The sequence below is a fragment of the Medicago sativa genome, chromosome 3, assembly GCF_051527215.1.
Source record: "Medicago sativa cultivar Bolivia chromosome 3, Bolivia_mono, whole genome shotgun sequence".
NCBI classification, from domain to species: domain Eukaryota; kingdom Viridiplantae; phylum Streptophyta; class Magnoliopsida; order Fabales; family Fabaceae; genus Medicago; species Medicago sativa.
In genome coordinates, this window is record NC_140751.1 from 22,822,197 (window position 1) to 22,835,781 (window position 13,585).

A 13,585-nucleotide genomic window follows, 5' to 3' on the forward strand; every position below is an offset into this window, starting at 1 on the left:
TACTTGATCTGATTTCATCCTCAACAAACGGCGCAAGACCCATTTCTTCTCTTGCTTTCCCTTCTAATTCAGGATACATTAACACCATCTGACTTTCCTCAGCTAGGGATGCTGCTCTGTTGTAAAATTTTGCTCTTACCCAGAAGTGTCTAACCAGAGCTTCGTATGTTGGTCCATTCAACATTTTGAAGTAATGCATGAGTCCTTGCTCTTCAAAGTAGCTTCTGATCCAACACTTATGAAAATCCAGAGAATCAAAATCCACTGGATTCTCTATCTGAACTTGTAAATCCCATTCTTCCAATTTCATGCTTCTTCCTCTGTAGTCATATTCAGGGACCATTCGTGAAGTAGATACTGAATCTTCTCGTTGCGAACTTGATGATGCCATTTGATGATTGACGAAGATTTGAAGAAGATGAAGATTTTAGGGTTCTAAGGTTGAGAGAATGCGCTTACTTCGCAAGAGGTTTGAGAGCAAATGTGTTTGTTGTGAGTGAGTAGTGTGTGAATTGTCAAAGTGTTAAAAGTAAAACGATTGCAATTCAAAAGAGACAAACAAACATAACATTAATGACAAAATTGGGGGCGCGTGAAAAGTACTTTCAAAGCTATTAATTCATCATTGCCCTTTTAGTTATACACCAACACATACAGGCCACGTAAGAAGTTCACAGAGTAACTACCAAGTTAGTGGGCCAGAAGTTACTTTTTAAAAGGTAACTTCCAACGTTTCCACTAATTCAACTATTCAGAAGCAACAAATCCAGCTTCTGGACTTCAGATGCTGACGTCATCATCAGAAGCGAGTTTTCCTCAGAACCTCAATAAAGAGCTTCTGATGGACTACCGCTTCTGAACTGACTTCAGAACCTAAAACCCTATTCAGGAGCAAGCAAGCATTTAATCAGATACAAAGTGCATGTTCAAATTTTTCTTTATAAAATCAAATCTTTCAACAGTTAAAGGCTTAGTAAATATATCAGCCCATTGATTTTCAGTATCAATGAATTGTATATCTAAAATTCCTTTTTGAACATAATCTCTGATAAAATGGTGTTTGATTTCAATGTGCTTAGCTCTTGAATGCAAAATTGGATTTTTAGACAAACAAATAGCAGCAGTATTAACACAATAAATAGGAATACTGTTAGCAGTTATCTGATAATCTTCCAACTGATGTTTCATCCAAAGTAGTTGTGTACAACAACTTGCAGCTGAAATGTATTCTGCTTCTGCTGTAGACATAGCAATAGTTGTTTGTCTTTTGCTAGCCCAGGATATAAGATTATCACCCAGAAATTGACAATTGCCACTGGTTGACTTTCTTTCAATCCTATCATCAGCATAATCAGCATCACAGAATCCAATTAGCTTATAATCTAAGGATTTCCTATAAAGGAGTCCAAGATTAGTTGTTCCCTTCAAATACCTGAAGATTCTCTTGACAGCAGTCATATGAGATTCTCTAGGATCTGATTGGAATCTTGCACACAAGCATACACTGAATAAAATATCTGGCCTAGATGCAGTGAGGTATAACAAAGAACCAATCATACCTCTATACAGCTTCTGATCTACTTTAGCTCCTTCATCTTCTTTGCTTAAGTTGCACGTAGGGTGCATTGGAGTGTTCATCACTTTACAATCTTCAAGTTTGAACTTCTTCAGAAGCTCCTTTGTGTACTTTGATTGATGAACATAGACTCCATCTTTGCATTGATTGATTTGAATGCCAAGAAAGAACTTCAGCTCTCCCATCATGCTCATTTCAAATTCATCCTGCATTAACTCAGAAAATTCCTTGCAAAGAGATGCATTAGTAGAACCAAATATTATATCATCAACATATATTTGCACAACAAGAATATCTTTCTCAAGGGTTCTTCTAAAGAGTGTAGTATCAATCTGTCCTCTTTTAAAATCATTTTTGATTAAGAAATTACTTAGTCTATCATACCAAGCTCTGGGAGCTTGTTTCAAGCCATATAGTGATTTCTTCAGTTTAAAAACATGGTCAGGATATTTAATATCCTCAAATCCAGGAGGTTGCTTGACATACACTTCTTCTTCTATGACACCATTTAGAAATGCACTCTTGACATCCATTTGATATAATATTATGCCATGATTAACTGTATAGGAAAGAAGTAACCTGATTGCTTCCAATCTTGCAACTGGAGCAAACGTTTCAGTGTAATCAATGCCTTCTTGTTGACTATACCCTTGTGCAACAAGCCTGGCTTTGTTTCTTGTTACTTCACCTTGCTCATTCAGCTTGTTTCTGAATACCCATTTTGTTCCAATAATGTTCTTGTGCTGAGGTTTGGGTACCAGATCCCACACATCATTTCTTTGAAATTGATTCAACTCTTCTTGCATAGCTAGGATCCATCCATCATCTGAAAGTGCTTCATCAACTGTTGTAGGTTCAATCATTGAGATTAGTCCAATCATTGACTCTTCTTGTCTGAAATGTGATCTTGTTCTTCTTGGACTATCTTTGTTTCCAATGATTAGCTCCTCAGGATGTGAAGACTTGTGTTTGAATGTGTTTCTGGGAGGATCTTCTTGATGTGAGCCATCTTGTGCTTCATCAGAAGCAGTTTCATCTTGCGCTTCTGATGTGGGTTCAGCTTCTGGACTATCTTCAGATTCAGCTATCTGATCAGGTTCTGGAGTAGCTTCAGGAACCTGTATCTCTGCAGAACTTTCACCTTGCTTTGAAGTTTTATCTTCAAGCTCCTTGTCATCAAATTTAACGTGCATAGATTCTTCAACACAAAGTGTTTCTGAATTATACACTCTGTATGCCTTTGACCTTTCAGAGTAACCTAAAAAGATTCCTCTTTGGGCCTTGGCATCAAATTTCTTTAGGTAGAGCTTGTTGTTCAGAATGTAACATGTACATCCAAATTGATGAAAGTAAGAGATATTGGGTTTTCTTCCTTTAAAGAGTTCATATGCTGTTTTCTCCAAAATAGGTCTAATATAGATCCTGTTTTGAACATAGCATGCTGTATTCACTGCTTCTGCCCAAAAATGTTTTGGTAAATTGTTTTCATGAATCATGGTTCTGGCCATTTCTTGTAAAGTTCTATTCTTTCTCTCTACAACCCCATTTTGTTGTGGTGTTCTAGGAGAAGAGAATTCATGGAAAATTCCATGTTTTTCACAAAAAGCTTCAAATGGCTCATTTTCAAATTCTCCACCATGATCACTTCTGATTTTCAAAATTTTTGATTCTTTTTCAGATTGAATTTGAGTGCAGAAGCTACTGAATACATCACACGCAACATCTTTACTCTTTATGAATTTCACCCAAGTCCATCTGCTGTAATCATCAACAATGACTAATCCATATCTACTTCCATATAAGGATGCAGTACTCACTGGTCCAAGTAAATCAATATGGAGTAATTCTAAAGGTCTTGAGGTTGAAACAATGTCTTTGGTTTTAAAAGATGATTTCACAATTTTCCCTCTCTGACATGCACCACAGAGTGCATCTGAATGATAGTCAATGTCTGGTAGCCCTTTCACAAGTTGTAACTTACTAAGCTTAGAGATTAACCTCCAGTTAGCATGTCCCAACCTTCTGTGCCACATCCATTTCTTATCATTCACTGATAGTAGGCAAATCACCTTCTGATCAGCCAGTTCAGAAAAATTGATTTTATAGACATTGTCAACTCTCTTTCCCTTGAACACAATGGATTTGTCTTCCTTGTTGATTACTGTACAGTTGGGTTTTTCAAAAAGCACATCATAACCATTATCACAAAATTGACTAATGCTCAAAAGGTTATGTTCAAGACCATCTACCAACCATACATTATTAATTGAGGTAGAGGAATTACCAATAGTTCCTGTACCTATGATCTTGCCTGACTGGTTGCCTCCAAATTTCACATTTCCTCCCTCTTTCATTGTTAGGCTGAGGAACATGGACTTGTCTCCTGTCATGTGTCTTGAGCAACCGCTGTCTAGGTACCATGATCTTTGCTTTGGCACTGCTCTTAGACATACCTGCATCATTGACATTTTTAGTTTTAGGTACCCATTGTTCTATGGGTCCTGGAAGGTTAGTACTTAAGGCTTTACTCTTCACTTCTTGTACCTTGTGCTGTGAGTTGGGTTGCTTCTGATTAACCATCACCTTAGGTTTTGGTACTTCAGAAGCAGTAACTGTCTTCTTCTGAAACTTAGACTTCAGAACCCCAGATTTTGGTTTCACCAGACTCTGAGGAATAGGTTCTGATCTTTTCAGGATCCTAACCTTTGAAGTCTTGGAATCAGATTTGATCATAGCCTTTGACTTAGAGTTCTTTGGCTTTGAAGTAATCTTAGCCTTAGAACTAGAAGCTTCAGGTTCTGATTGAACAACAGTTTCCAACTCAGCCCCTTCTGGTACAAAGAATGTTTTCAGACCTTCCTTGATGCATTCACAACAAGACTTTAGATTGGTTTTCTCAAGTTTCACCTCTGGAAAACCAATTCCTTTGCCATTGTTCTTGTAAATGCTATAAATCATAGAAGCTACTCTGCTTCTGTCAATGCCAGATATAATGAAATCTTCAAGAGCAATTTCATGATTACTTAAAGGTTTTTCATTACACTTTTCTTGTAGCTTCTGACATAAGAACCTGAGCTGATCTTCATATGTTTTACACATGAAGTCAAAACCGCTAAGTCCTTGTTCAGAAGCTTTCAGATCCAATAGAGTTGATTTTTGCTGTTGTACCAAATCAGCATATTTTTCTTTTAAATCCTTCAACTCATTGGTTCTTACATCAAAATGTGTAAGAAGTTCTTTAAGTGACTCAACAAGTTCATCTCTGGGAATTTTGGAATATACCTCGTTTTCATCTTCTGAGTCTGAATCTGATCCAGCTTCTGAAGTTGCTGTTGCTACCAACCCAACAGCCACCTTTGCATCTTCATCAGCTTCCTCTTTATCAGATCCAGATTCACTACCCAAATCATCCCAGGTTGCCATTAAACTCTGCTTAATCTGCTTCTTGAATTTGCTTGGTTTGAATGTAGACCTCTTTGATTTGTCCTTTGACTTTTCTCTTTGAAGATCAGGGCATTCAGCAATGAAGTGTCCAGGCTTCTTACAGTTGAAGCATCCCTTCTGATCTTCTTTCCTTGAGCTTCTAGAGTTACCCCTTTTGGCGAGAAACTTTCTGTTCTTCTTGGCCAGATATTGAAGTCTGTTTGAGAGCATGGCCATTTCAGCAGCATCTGGTTCAGAATCTGAACTTGACTGTTCTTCCTCTTCAGATTCAACCACTCTGAGAGCTTTTGATGACTTGCCTTTGGATGGAAGAGCTATTGATTTACTCTTCTTAGTAGACTCATGTTCATTAAGACTTAACTCATGAACTTTGAGAGAACTAACAAGATCTTCGACACTTAAAGTGTTTAAATCTTTAGCTTCCTCAATGGCAGTCACCTTCGGTCTCCATCTGGCAGGTAAGCTTCTGAGAATCTTGCTTACATGATCAGAAGCAACATAGCTCTTCTTTAGAATCTGTAGCCCAGAAACTAAGGTTTGAAACCTTGAGTACATCTCCTCAATAGTTTCATCATCCTTCATCTTGAATAACTCATACTGATGTACAAGCAGAAGAGCCTTTGCTTCTTTGACCTTCTTGCTCCCTTCATAATTTGAACAGAGAGAAGCAAACATAGCTTTAGCAGTGGATTTGTCACTCATTTTCATGTACTCTGCTCTGGGTATGGCAGTGACAAGAGCTCCTCTGATAATATGATGCTTCTTGTAGAGTTTCCTCAGTTCTGGAGTATGTTTCTTTCTATCCACAGCAGCTCCTTCTTCATCAAGGACTAAATCACCAACACCATCTTCCAGAATATCCCATAATTCTTCATCTAGGCTCATGATGTAACTGTAAAAATTGGTCTTCCACCAAGAGAACTCTTCAGCATCTCCATTGAACTTTGGAACTTTTCCAACACTGGTTTTCTTACTATCACTATAATCATGTGAGACATTTTATAGCTAGTATCACTAGAACCATTAGGAGGAGGAGTAGTCATATTTTTCTCAGATCTTTGACTGTTGCACGGTTAAGTGTTACACAACAGACCAAGGCTCTAGATACCAATTGAAGGTGAGAAAAACACAAGAAGGGGGGGTTGAATTGTGTTTTGAAAAATTCTTCGTTTCTCCTAAACAACTGAATACACTGATCAGAAGCTAAGTGAGACAGCTTCTGAAGTGATGATCAGAATCTAAATGCAACGGAAAAAACAGAGAGAGAGAAGAAGAACGACACAAAGCAATTATACTGGTTCCTTCCACAAACCGGAAGTAGTCCAGTCCCCCTTGCACTTCCAAGGAGATTTCACTAAGAGTAATATCTGATTACAATTGCTCAAGCACACAAGCAAGAGACTTCCTTTGCTCAAGCACACAAGCAAGAGACTTCCTTTGCTCAAGAACACAATCAAGAGACTTCCTAACTAAACAAAATTACACAGAAAATTGTTTAAGGTTGAACACTTGATATACAATCAGAGGTGTTCACAATACAAATCAGATACAGACTCAATGGACTTAAGAATTTCTAAGATATGACTATAAGACACAGAAATTCTAAGTGAATGCAGAACAATTTCAGCAGAGGTTTGGCACTTGTAAAAATGTTGTGAGTCTTTCGTTCAGCGTTCATGCATTACCAAATCTTTAGGTCTTCACTCCTTTATATAGAGGTGTGAAAGAGACGTTGTGAAATTGCCAGCACACCAAAGAGTCGTTGTTGAAGCTTGATCTTTCACCAATGATATATTGCCTGATTTGGTTGTTGTCCTATGAAGAACAAATTTGAAATCCATTCCTTATCCAAAGGAACATCTATGCAGGCGAAACCGTATTCTGGAGCTGTTTTCTTGTCTTGTAGCGTGGACACAAAACAGAGTAGTGGAGAACGTGGTTGTACAATTCGTACAAAGTACAATGTCAACGCTTTCGTCCAAATTGCAAGCACAAGCCTTCAAACACCTTTGAAATGACCGTTGCAAAATTCCACTAATCCTTTGTTTGTGTTTTCGAATCCAATAGACAGCTTTTGCATTGATAATTCTTCAATTCTTGAATCTTTTGCAAATCCAGTTGAGATTCAGCTTCTGGTGAAATAGCTTCTGATGAGACAGCTTCTGATGATGCAGCTTCTGATGATATGACTTCTGCAGCTTCTGATGATGCAGCTTCTGATGATATGACTTCTGGACTTCTTGTCTTCAGGAGCACTATTCTTACTTCAGAAGCGTCTTAACTTCAGGAGCACTATCCTTACTTCAGAAGCGACTTAACTTCAGGAGCGCTTTTTCTCTTCAGTAACAAGTTGCCTTCAGGAGCGTCCAAGCTTCAAATTTTTGTTGTTTCCTTTGCTCTTTATTTGCTCATTCAGAACCAATGATGATGTAACTTTATAATTATGGTCCTGTACACTTGAACAAATATTAGCTAGTCCAATTTACAATTTTTAATACCTTGTTATCATCAAAACTCTTTAAGGTTCATTGTTAAACACATTTTGTTCCAACAGACTTGGCATTGGAGGAGGCCTTTTTGGGGAAGACTATGTCAGCTACGAAGATGCTCGAAGTCAAGTTGTAATATCCAAAAATAATCTCCTAGATTCTTGGTTGTTGTTGGAGGCCAGTCAATGCCTGGTGAAAATGCATGACTTGGTTCGTGATGCAACCCAATGAAGTTGTATGATAATAATCAAAAGGCAGTGGTTGAAATAATAAGAATAAATTTATCAAATAAATAAAGATTTGTACATATATCTTGTAAAGAGAAGAAATAATTAGTATTTTCAATAACAGAACCCAATAATGTTCAACAGTTAGAGAGGCCTATGCCAAGTTTTAATATATGAATTATTTTTTGTCTCCAGGCATTTTGCTTATAAAATCTAGCTACAAATAATTATTTGTTATAAGAAAGCAATAGGAATTTTTTTGAATGAGAAAGCAATAGGAATTGAGTAGGTAACATCAGTATGTAAAATAAAAGCTTTTAATACCAAGACCGGTACAGCAATAATTGTATAAAATATTCTATTTAATATTGCCGGCCTAATTGGCATAAAAATATGATTTTGGGGAATTGACCTGTATATACAAATACGACATTTAAACAAAGTTGAAATACTATACAAATTAAAAATTAAAAGGGATTAAACTTTTATAATATGACGAATTAAAATTTAAATATTCTAATTAAGAAAGATATTCATATTTATTATCTAATCATGTCTTGAATATGATTACATCACATAGAGAGGGACTTATGGGAAAAAAAGTGTTCTCTATGTATTCTTTGATTTTTAATTAGACAGTGTATCCTTTATTCCATTTTCTTTTAGAATGTAGATGCCGTCCTCCCTTAGAACTAAACAAAAGTTGAACAAGGGACCCATAATAAAATTCAACCGATCTAGATACTTTAGAATGATACTCTCTGATCTTATATATAAGAAAGTTAGATCAACGAAAATTAATATACCTATATTTAACGTTCTTTTATATATAGAATCGGAGTGAGTAATATGATAATGGAACACGAACAACAAGACTTGTGTCAAAAGATTAGACTTGTGTCAAAAGATTCAAGTATTGTTAAAGTCGAAGTTGATACTTTATGGTGACTATCTCTAATTCAACATGAGACTCTTTAATACATTTCTCCCATCCAACACTATTGGATTTTGTGTGTGTGGATATAAATGGTGGGTGATCCGATAATGGAAACCTGATAGCAGATGATCAAATGAATTTTGAACAGGCTCTAATACCATCTTAAAAATTATGATTGACTCTTACACAACTCCACAAAACTGACTTATAAGGTGAAAATTACCTCTACCTCTAAACACATTATGAGACCATTTATTATTCAATGTGAGACTCTTAACTTAAATTTTTTCTAATAACAAAAATCGGAGAGTATTTTATTCGTGATGTTAATTGTATATGCACCAGATGTAAAGTCCAGGAAAGTGGGCTTGACTAAAAATTATATTACATCATAATAATATCTACTATATTTGATGTAGTCTTCTTTTATTCAAATATTACAGTATTTTCTTCTTACTAGATTGAACCATAAACATTTAACTCATTTAATTTCATAGTTTAATCAAATGAGTTATCCATCTCTTTATTATAATTTTAGCATATAAAAAAAAAAAAATTTGATATAATCGCATAAATTTTTGTAATTTAGTACCTATACACTATATTTTGATGTGGTCATTTTTTCTTCAACTTTTATCTGTCACTTTTATTTACAAATTTATCACTCTTTACTCAATTAGAAACAGCTATCCAGTTGTTAAAGATGGCAGCAGCTTTGGTTGGAGGTGCATTTCTCTCTGCTTATGTACAAACCTTAATGGACAAACTAGCTTCAAAAGAGTTTCAAGATTATATCACCAACAAAAAGTTGAATGTATCACTCTTGAGACAATTGGAAACAACACTGCTGGCTTTTCAGGCTGTGTTGGATGATGCAGAGGTTAAACAAATCAACAATCTTGCTGTCAAACAATGGCTTGATGAGTTGAAAGATGCAATCTTGGATGCCGAGGATTTGCTTAAGCAAATCAGTTATGATTCCTTGAGATGCAAGATGGAGAATACACAAGTTGAAACTATCACTAATCAGGTGAGAAACATTCTTTCGTCTCCTTTTAAAAGTTTCTGTGGAGAGATCAATTCCCAAATGAAGATGATGTGCGAAAGGCTCAAACTTTTTGCTCAGCAGAGAGACATCCTCGGTTTGCAAACTGTGAGTGGGAGAGTTTCTCGTACCTTCAAGTTCATTAGTAAATGAATCTGTTATGGTTGGTAGGACTGATGATAAACAAAAACTAATTTAATATAGAAAAGTGAACCCCTTAAGGATAGAAATAATTAAATATCAGAATGTTGATTCCACACAAGAACTAATTTAATAAATAAGCAACTAGCTAAATTCATAAGACTTATACATTTAAAAATAAGAGAAGTAAACTCCCTGTCCAATGGTTAACATTTTCAAACATTGGTCACGAAAATTAGTTCATTTAGTTGTAAATATGTAAGTCTCAGATAACATAGATAGTTGCTTATTTATTAAATTGCTTTTGCATATTCAACACTTCACCGCTCAACATAATTTATCCCTCAAGATGATCTTCTACCATTATCGTCAACTGTTGTTGATAATGTGAAATAATTAAGATAAGAAAGAATAGATACGATAAAAAATGATAAAAAAGAGGTTTTGTCAGAACCAAGGGACAAAGAGTTAAAATTAACCCGACCCTCAAATGTCTCCTTTGTTGCTAATACATTTGACAAGTACTCGTGTTTTCAAGGTGCACAAATTTCTTCCGTAAAATAAAAGGTGCACAAATTTCTTTTATAAATAAAAAATGTGCAATTTCTTTTATTTCATATTTAATATACAGGAAATAAATGTAAAGCCATATAGTTATATTACCTTGAACTTTTATCAATAAATGGTATGCAGAAACGGGAAAAGTGTGTGTAAGGTTTGCAGAAACAGAAAAATGTGGTGGTTAGAGACAGAGAGAATTATTCACCAAACAAAAAGGATATTGAGAGGATTGAAGGAGATGCACATGTTAATGTTAATTGTGAGGTTATGAAAGGAATCATATTATATGGATTGAAGAAAATGATGGTAGCTGGAATGATCTCTCCAAAACTCGCATTGTTCTCAAATGTGTGCCTCTCACTTATTTATACTACGAATCATCTAGGTTAAGCTCCATTGTTAATTGAGGAAAATTCCAAATTTTGTATAGTAGGTGGAATGAAAAAAAAAATGGTGGTACAATCCTGCAGAGTTTGTTACAACGAAAGAGGTGTGGCCATGTGGTTACTGTTTTGCATATTTACAAGTGTCTGTTAGAGTACATTGAATAAGACGAAAAACTAATGTTTTGTTTGGTTTACTAAAAAATATTTAGTCAATACAAAAAATAAAGGGAATATTCCAACAGTTGGTTTCAATATCTCTGATCAACCTTCCCACTAGCTGTTAAATTTCTTAAAGTTTGCAAATCAATGGAAGCATTAAAAGGAAAAATCGACACAACCAAAATGCGAGCCTCCGAACTTCAAGAACCGCTAGTCTCTAGGTTTCAAGAACGGTTTTATCTCCAATATCAGGTTCATTATCCATACCACAAAAATATATCTTCGATAATTGTTTTAAATATTGCATTTACATTGCGATTTTTTATATTGCAGAGAATTGCAGTCAAATACCGCCAATGCAACCTAGGTTGAGGTCTCGTTATTGTTTTAGCTTCATAAAAACCAATACATCATGACGTAGTCACGTAGATTGTGACTGCAGACCTTTATTTTAAAATCTTGTGTGTGTTTTCTGTATCTAATCTAATTATTGCTATTCTTAATGATAGGCTACTTATGAAAACTTTGAAGATTGGTGTAAGGAATATAACAGAACATACTCTTCAGAGAAGAGAAGCACTACAGGTTCAAAGTGTTTAAGAAAAGGTATGCAATGATCACACGCCATAATCAAATTGGAAATTCTGGTTCGGAACTCGGCCTCAATGATTTTGCCGATCTATCCTAGGTTGCACTCGCTCATCTTGGGGAAGGACGTCCATCACCGATGGTGTTAGGGTACAATAACTAGGCCTACATCGTTTTCTCCTTTAATTTTATAATTGGCATTGTTATTTTAATCATGTGTTCAAAATTGATTGCTTGCTTACTACTATATTTTGTTTTGTTTTCTATTGTGCCTTGCAGGATGAAATATTATATGGATTGCAGGATATTTTGGCTATTAGGATGAAATAAACGATATTGGAAACTGCAACATCCTAATCTTGTTAAGTTTATAGGTTTATGGTGCATAGAGGAACCATACGCAAGTATTATCTTTTAGTTATCAATTTATGCATAAGTGTCGTGTGGACTGTGGAGAGTTAACTATTCAAGACTTAGTAGAATCTTATAAGTTTTAAATCTTGAATGCAGCATTATTGTTTTTCAAGTTACCACAACTACAATACAATTGTGATTGAGCTCATATCAGCCACATTCGATGAGATACTCGGCAGTATAGTATCACAGATTGCGATACAATTGTAACGTGCATGTGATTTAAAACCTTGTAATCAAATAGTCCTTATGGGAAAAAAAAAAAAAAAAGCAAATTGGTAGGATTTTCATGTAGTTTTTGCAGAATCCTATAGATAATATAATACAAGGCTACTTTTAAGCTAAATCTGGACTGAATCCATAGTCACGCCAAATAGTGCAGCATGAATTGCATGGTTATACATTGCAGATATACAGAAAAGATGTTGATATTTAGGTCACCATCATGTAGCTGATAGGGTGAATGTAATAAGCTATCATGTGAGACGATCTACTATACAGAAAACCTATATAAAACAAGTGTGAACTCCCTTATGAATAAAACTCAACATGATAAAGGGTCATTTCTTTCTTACTTGAGGTCCGTTGGCGTGAAGTCTATGTGAGTGTTGTAAACCTCAGGATACCGAGTTCAATTTCAATTTCCACACATAAGAAAACTCTTATACTTCATGCTGGACAGTTATGCACTATACAGGTCTTACCACTGACATATTAACTACAAAAGAATGAAATCAATAATACCATGCAACATACAACTGAAATTATATGAGTCAGTATTAATTATATGATTTTGAAAAATGAAACAGATTATGTAATCCCAACAATAGTGGACTAGTCTTGACTTCCACTGCTGTCTATGCATACAGGTTTCAAGAAAAGAGATATTTTAAACTATATTCAACAAATGCATGTAAGATTCGATGACTTTCCATACGATCCATATATACCTAGCTTTTAACAAAGATAACAAAGAGTAAAGAAAAATGTTATCTGTAAATATATTTACTTAAGAAGTATTTATATAGAAAAGTCAATCCAACGGAAAAATAGTTGCAGGCTTGCAGAAAACAACCAGTTAAAAAGTATGCAAGGAAGATAATCTCGAAGGAACATCACATATCTTACAAAATATATGAATACATTCTTCCTAAGTAGTGTTCACTTTCACTTTATGGTTGGTAGGAATTCTGTAAAAGAGAAGTGCATTGGTTGTACTGTGTGATATATTTAGTGTAAAGCGCTACCAACATTTTCATCATTAGTAGTCTTTAACTCTAGCAGGACGGTTAGTCAACAAATTTTTTCACTTACCAATGTGTAAAAGTACCGTCCTTGAGTTGTTTAGTAAAAAAATTGTTTTTCGAGCCTATAAGATGAACCTAACGAGCCGAATTGAGTAACTCGTGAACTGTAAATGAGTCAAACTCGAGTTAAAAAAAGGTTCGTTTCAAACTCGAATCGAGCTTCGAGCCGAACCATTTTTTATCAAGTCGACTTCGGATGAGTTTGATTCGGCTCGGCTCATTTTTAGCCCTATTTTATACCATCTATTGGGTATGGTTGAGATTGAAATTGTCATTAGTATTACTAGAGTAAAGACAGAAACTAAAGTGTC